Source organism: Heliconius melpomene, chromosome 9 (assembly GCF_056956725.1).
Source record: "Heliconius melpomene rosina isolate 202511_hmr_F chromosome 9, ASM5695672v1, whole genome shotgun sequence".
In the NCBI taxonomy this organism is placed as follows: Eukaryota; Metazoa; Arthropoda; class Insecta; order Lepidoptera; family Nymphalidae; genus Heliconius; species Heliconius melpomene.
In genome coordinates, this window is record NC_140397.1 from 4,489,133 (window position 1) to 4,496,410 (window position 7,278).

Sequence of the window (7,278 nt, forward strand, 5' to 3'; positions counted from 1 at the left end):
ATTTTAAAATTTAATATTTATTATATACACTAATACTGGTGCTGGGGCACAAGCGTGTGTCTATAAACTTGGCAGGTTATGGGTTCGATTCCTACTCGTGGACATGAAATATTAAATATTTTCATTTTCTCGCTCTGGTAACGAGACAAGGCGCGATTTTATTTTCCGCCAGTGCCTGGGACTCGCAACCACGCAGAAGCCTCTTTTCAAACCATTAACACGCGCCTTCACCTCTCCAGCCCAATATAGCAAATTACCTTACAGGAAATGAATATTGCCTTTTAGACATTTAATTAAAAACATGGCTGCCTATCAAAGAACAAAGTTACCATAGCATATACATACCTGTACCAAATACTGTACAGACCGTAGTGGCGCAGCTGCACAGCGTGTGGATTGTAACGTCTACGGGTTCGATTCCCACTTGAGGAAGTCAATCAATTTAATATTTTCATTTCCTCGCTCTAAAAACACCATAAAAAGTGGCGTTGATTTCAGCTTCTCAGTACTGAATGTCATGAAGATTAGGCGGAGAGTGGGGGGAGTATCTCAACACTGGGTTCCCTCTGCCTATCCTGCTGCTACTATTTGAGGGATAAAGCGTGAACCTAAAAAAGTCCTAAAATATATAAAATCGATGATAGACTTTTGGAACAATGTGATCGTTATAGATGCATTCGTGAATCTCCTTGACTTTTGGATCCTAGTTAGTGCATAGTGCATGCTGCAAGAGTAATTTGACATTATAAGAAAGAAGAGCTGATGTGCCTTGTGCGAATATAAACCTTTTGCTATTATAATACAGATGTTTTTCCCTAGTATCTCTTCTGTGTCAACTACTTGGCATAACATTTAAAATACGGATTATTTACAAAACTATAAGTTATTGTATGACAAGAAGGATACAATAGATTAGTTCAAATTTTGTTAATATTCACTATGGATACTAACAACATTTAAACAATTAAGTACTTAGGTTAATCATCATCATCATCTTCATCATCATCATCATCATCTTCATCATCATCATCAGAATGTCCTCGTCCACTGCTGGACATAGGCCTCTCCAATGGCACACCACTGAGCTCGATCTTCAGCTCTTCGCATCCAGCCGCTGCCCGCCACTTTGCGAATATCGTCACCCCATCTAGCTGGAGGACGTTCTACATCTTAATTATAAGATAATGGATTTACCATAGAACCTCCAGGAATACATCGTGCCATCCGTACATAGTGGAAGTTCCTAACTTACGACCGATCTTTGAGACATTCTCCAGGCATTTTCCATTCACACAGAAGGGAACTCATTTACATCATATGTATTTCCTATATTATGCCCCCATAATATGGGGTGAATAGATGTTATTAGGCAACATAGACAGCATCAATGCTCATCAGGCTTGATCGTTTTCCATTAAAAAAAGAACAATACAAAATACGCCAATAAACTTTCTTAATAAGTATAGCTACTCTCTATATTGCTTCATTTTGCTATTCTTCGTACTCGTTTTTTTTAGCTTTACTTACTTGGTATCCTTGTCCCGCAGCAGGGTAGGCAGAGAAAACCTAGCCTTAAGTCACTCCGTTCCCGACTTTCCGCTGAATTCTGAGTCTATTGCATGTTGAGTTGTAGAACTCAACCTCGTGCTTTGCCTGGGACCTGGGTACCTGGGCACCTGGGAACCTGGGACCAGAGCAAGGAAAATAAAAATTATTATTCATTGATGTTAATATATTACAACTATATAACATGTAAAGATGTTTTTAGTAAATATTGAAGTAATAATATATTTAATCTTAGAGTAAATAAATAAAATTAGATTAGTTCACTACAAATATTATCTTTGAAATAAAGTAAGTTTTATCCCTTGTCGATAAACCGTTACTAAAAGTGTTATTTAAAACAAAACTTTTCGGTGCCAAAGGGGTCGCTGAACTCACCTTGACAGCTTTTAAAATTTAATATTTTTGATATCTGATCTTAAATACATCAAGGCACCTCGTTAAAATTTAAAATTATTAATTAAAATATTGAACTTATAAAATATATTGAATTATATAGTGAATATGTGAATATGAATTATAAGTGAATATTATTTTATATAAATTGCTTGGGGTATTATACTTCGACCTTACGTAGCGTAGGGCCTAGCTAATAAAATAAAATTTACTTAACTCTGGTACTAGCCATACATAAAAAAGTAAACAAATGATAATATGATGTTTTTATATAAGTCATGAATTAATATTTTTGTAGAGAGAGTTTTATTAGGGTATTCCCTCATATTTTCTTGTATTTTCTACATTTTACTGAACAGGCCGGGAGAGCTCTCCCGTTCCCATTTATTCTCCTTTCAGAAAACTTACTTTATAAGAACTCCAAAGACACCCTTTTTTAACTGCACCAGATGAAGTAGAATTTGAATTCATAACCACTGATATCCCAAGTGAAATGAGAACACACAACTATAAGTTATAAAATCAAATTTAATTTTACTTTACGTACAGAAAAGGCTTTCTAAAATATAAACATAAATTTGAAATTAAAACAGATAATAAACAGGTGTCGTTTCATTTATGCAGAAACATCTAGAGAGTATGTTGTTATCGCTTCAAAGACTATTAGCCTAATTCTAATGGAAATGCTATGTTTCTATATATCCAGTTCGGATGGCATGTTGAATTAGTAACGAGTTCCATTAACCGTTGATAGATCTTAAGGTCGCTCTCAAGTCTAAGATCGATATCGAGACGCCGTTTTCAGTCACATGTACTTACATAATTTATGATTGAAACCGGCATCTCAAGTTCGATCTCATACTTGAGAGCAGCTTATAAATACGGGCCTTAGTTTAGATACTATTTGTGCAGGATCTATAATACATTGCTAGTTAAAGCTTAAGAAAAATTATCTAATGCAAATGACGCGGACCCACATATAATAAGCAGAATATAATTAGAGATAATAAAGAAGAGAACAAGGCAAGGCACTCTAAGAAATGAAATATTTAATAGTTTTATTTCGTCGCTCTGGTATTGAGGCAAAACGCGGAGTTGAGTTCCGTAACTCAGCACACAAAGCCAGAATTCAGCGAAAAATTAAGAACGCAGTGTCTTAACAATAGGTTCCTTCTACCCTGCTGGGGATACATCGTGAATCAAAACAAAATACGTAGTATGTGTATATAAAAAATAAATAGAAAACTATGATGACGACGCCTAACGGAGGAATATGTCGTTTCTTAAAAAAAAAACAAAGACAAAAATTTTCGTTGTAAATAAACTAACTATAAGATTTTAGCAAAGCTATCGTCTACGGTAACCAGTTTATTTCGATATTTGTAAACATTAAAGGTACTTCTTAAGGTAAAAATCCTCCTAGTTCCTGAATCCTCTTGTCAGACGACAATGACAATTGAATTCATCTCGCATGTGTCACACGTACTCGCAAGTCGTACATACACAATGATCGGTGTTCCTTCCGTTAGTTCGACGACATCGAGAACAATCAACCGGTTCCGAATATCATTTGGGGTGACCATGCTTTCTTGTGTTAATAATAAATTATTTTTTAGCTTCAGGTTGTATCCCGCACCCAGCAGGGTAGGCAGAGGGAACCCAGTGTTGAGGTGGAACCCACTCCATTCTCTATTTTTTTTGAATTTTGGAGTCATTGCGACACCAGAGTGAAGAACTGAAATTATAAATATTTTTATTTCTTCGTGTGGGAATCGAATCCATAGCCTGTCGCTTACATTCATTGTGGGTTCGATTCCGAATTGAGTATGTAAATAAAACATTTAACATTATAATTACCTCGATCTGGTGTCGAGGTAAAAGCGCGGCGTTGAGTTGCACCACTCAATCTCAATGCCTCCAAAATTTGGCGGAAAGTGGGGAGTGGAGTGTTTTAACACTGTGATTGTATTCGTCATAATTTTTCTTTTCTACTACACTGACATTCTTTTTACTGAAGTAGATCTAGATATCTTTTAACAACTTACGCACGTTTATACATATTGCTCATGTATTCTCTAAGCAACCCTGAATTTAGGTGGCTGGACAACTGAACCCATAAACATGTTTTTAGGTAACATTTTAATTTAGTTTTTTGTACGAGACATGTCATTATACTTCATTTCGGAGAGAGAGAAGAAAAAAATAATAATTTCAGATACCGTACAACTGATTAAATTTGAATACCATTGAAATAAATGTACGAAAACCTGTCGATATAATGTTGATTATCAAAGAGTGCACATTAAGAATACTTTCAATGATTCTTTATTACAGCTGCAGGTTTATCACCAATAAAATAAGCTTTTAGAGAAATTTAAAATTAAGTTGTACACGTGTTCCTTTTATTTGCATTGTGAATGTTAAAAAAATCGAACGAAAGTTCGAACTTTTCAGGCCAAAAATAATTTGTTATTTTATAACGTTATACTACGTTATAAGGTAGCGTTTCTTATTAGGCTATCATTTACTCAAAGCCTTGAATACTGATAATATAAAGCAGGGTATTCAGATAGAACCTGGGAACCTAGTGTTAAGGCACTCTATCCCCCAATAAAATACTTCCGTTTCCCACGTTCTGCCAAATTCTTGAGACATTGCGTGTTGAGAGGCGAAACTCATCGCTACGCTATACCTTGTTACATTCCCTCGAGTGGGAATCGAACCCTGAAACGTCGCTTCCAACGCTTGTGCCTCTGAACCACAACAACCTCATATGCGTCCTAAATATCTATAAAATAAAATTACTTTATAATTCTACGTATATATATGTAAACAAAATTTTTCCCAATTAACTCACAATATATATACAACCTACATGTATTTAATAATCACCGGTATTAAACTGTAACTCTTATCTTATATGTAGTCCTCTATGATTGTTTAATGACATTGTTCATCTCGTCAGAAACAACATGAGGCCTGATAACCTACTGACATTCTATCAATTAGGTTAATTTTTTTCATTTGTCATTCTTTGATTTATATATTAATAATTCACTTGAATACAATCGTAGCTCAGTCCATAATACCCAAAAAAAAAAGTCAGTCAGTCAGTCAGTACTATAATTTAGATATTCAAAGAGAAAATAAAATATATATATTGTGTTATATATTTCTTTATAGTCTAGTATGTGCTACTAAGTGCATTTAGTACTTTTTTTATTTTAAAATAGTTAATTAAGTCTATGGAGATTCAGATACAATAATCAATGCAGAATATCCCGAAAATAGCAACCCTGCTGTAGTATCGGGGAATACCCACCCCTTATATATAGAATATATGTAGTGTCAAGACACTGGGCTCACTATTTTCCGTCCAAGTTTCGAGGCGTTATGTATTGAGTATCGGAGCCATACTGGCGCCATCGAACCAGCAATTCCTAGAGAATATGAAGATGAAATTAAATATACTTCCAAGTTCAAGTTCCAAAATGTTAATAAATCATACAAACGAGCTCAACAATGAATATAAATATCACCACTAGGTCAATATACTAGTTTCTTTCTTTTAGCGTTTTCTCTCGCCTAAAGTAAACAATAAAATTAGCATTAATTTCTTAATGTCTATTTTATTATGTAAATATCCTAAATATATATATCTTAATTCAATAATAAAATTATATATGATAAACATACCACCATATGTATATGAAACCAATTTTTTTATTCTCCTATGGTATTGACGGCAATGTGTCGAATATTTAGCGCGCATTATGGGTTCGATTCCCAAACAGGAGACTAAATAAGTGCAGGTTCGACTCCCAGTCAGGGGAATAAATTAATGTGGGTTCGACTCCCATTCAGGGGAATGAATAAGTTTCATTTCCTGTGAGTGTTTTCACAAAGTGAAGAATGAAGGGTTTTACGATTAAGTTTCCCTTTGTTTGGCTCTCTCTCTCTCTCTGTTTGAGAAAAAGCGTGAAGATATAATCTATGAATTTATCCATAGTATTTATATCTGACCAGGCATAAAGTTTTCAAAATCGAATAAACAAAGGCGTGCAACGACTGTAATTGAAGTTAGAGCGACAGCCCCCTTAACATTCTAGGCACATTGAGATTCTAAAACATGGATGAGGTTATTTGTAATCTTATAAGCTTCTGTGTTTATAAAATCTGTTTATCTATGTTTTATATACACATTACAAGGAATGATATCGATTATTTAAATAGATACAATTCTATGTCTCTTATTTAATATAGTAAATAGATATTAAAAATATAAACAAAGAAAATATTTCTTGAATATGAAAAGGAGATTTATTTTTGAACGTTTGTTGTCGTAAAAATTAATTGTATTTAAAAATACTAATATAAAATTGTAAGTCGGGCTAATTCTATGTTAATCGACAAAAATTCAAACAAATCGACAATTAATAATCCATATATTTTTAAAGGATAATAATATCACCTTGCTATACTATTAGTTTCATGATATAGGAACAAATCCTTAACGTATAAAAAATTTATTAGCGCGATTCAAACCCACACCTTTTGGAAAACCGTCCAAGTGTTCCACATGTTTCTATTTAAATTGACAATTCAAAAGTGCCTAATTGAATAAAGAGTGTTTTAATTTTAAAGTATTTTTGTTTCCCAAGTCGAATAACACTTTAAAAATGTATTTTTTTTTGTATAAAGTGTCACAAAAACAAGTAACTAATAAAATAAAGTAACGAGATATCGGCGCGGTAAGCGTTAAGGCTCATACAGGTTTCAGAACCGTTAGTCGACCAGATCAGAGTAATGCAGTTTTCGGGATTGTCGCTATATTATAATACCTTTATCAATCATTTGCATACAGCCATTATAAGTGCAATTTTTATTATAAAAAATATTATACGACAGTCGCGGCGTAGGAGTTCAAAGTGTAATTGTAAACGTGACAGGTTGTGGATTCGATTTCCACTCGAGGAAATGAAATATTTAATATTTTCCCATTTTCTTTGCTCTGGCCTCGAGGTAAAGCGTGGTTTACGTTCTGCTAGTCTACACGCAATGCTTTCAAAATTCGGTGGAAAATGGGAAACGGAGTGTATTAACACTAAGTTCCCTTTGCGTACCCTGCTGTGTGCGGGAAGCGTTGCTAAAAACATATAACACTATGTGAGACCATGCAGCTTTCGCCTATCCTACTCTACACATATTTAAAAATTGAATTTCAGTCTAATTTTTTTGCCTCAAAAACAATTTATGTATTATGAGAAAATGAATATTTATTTATTATATTAATATTATAATATTGCAGATAATATAAGA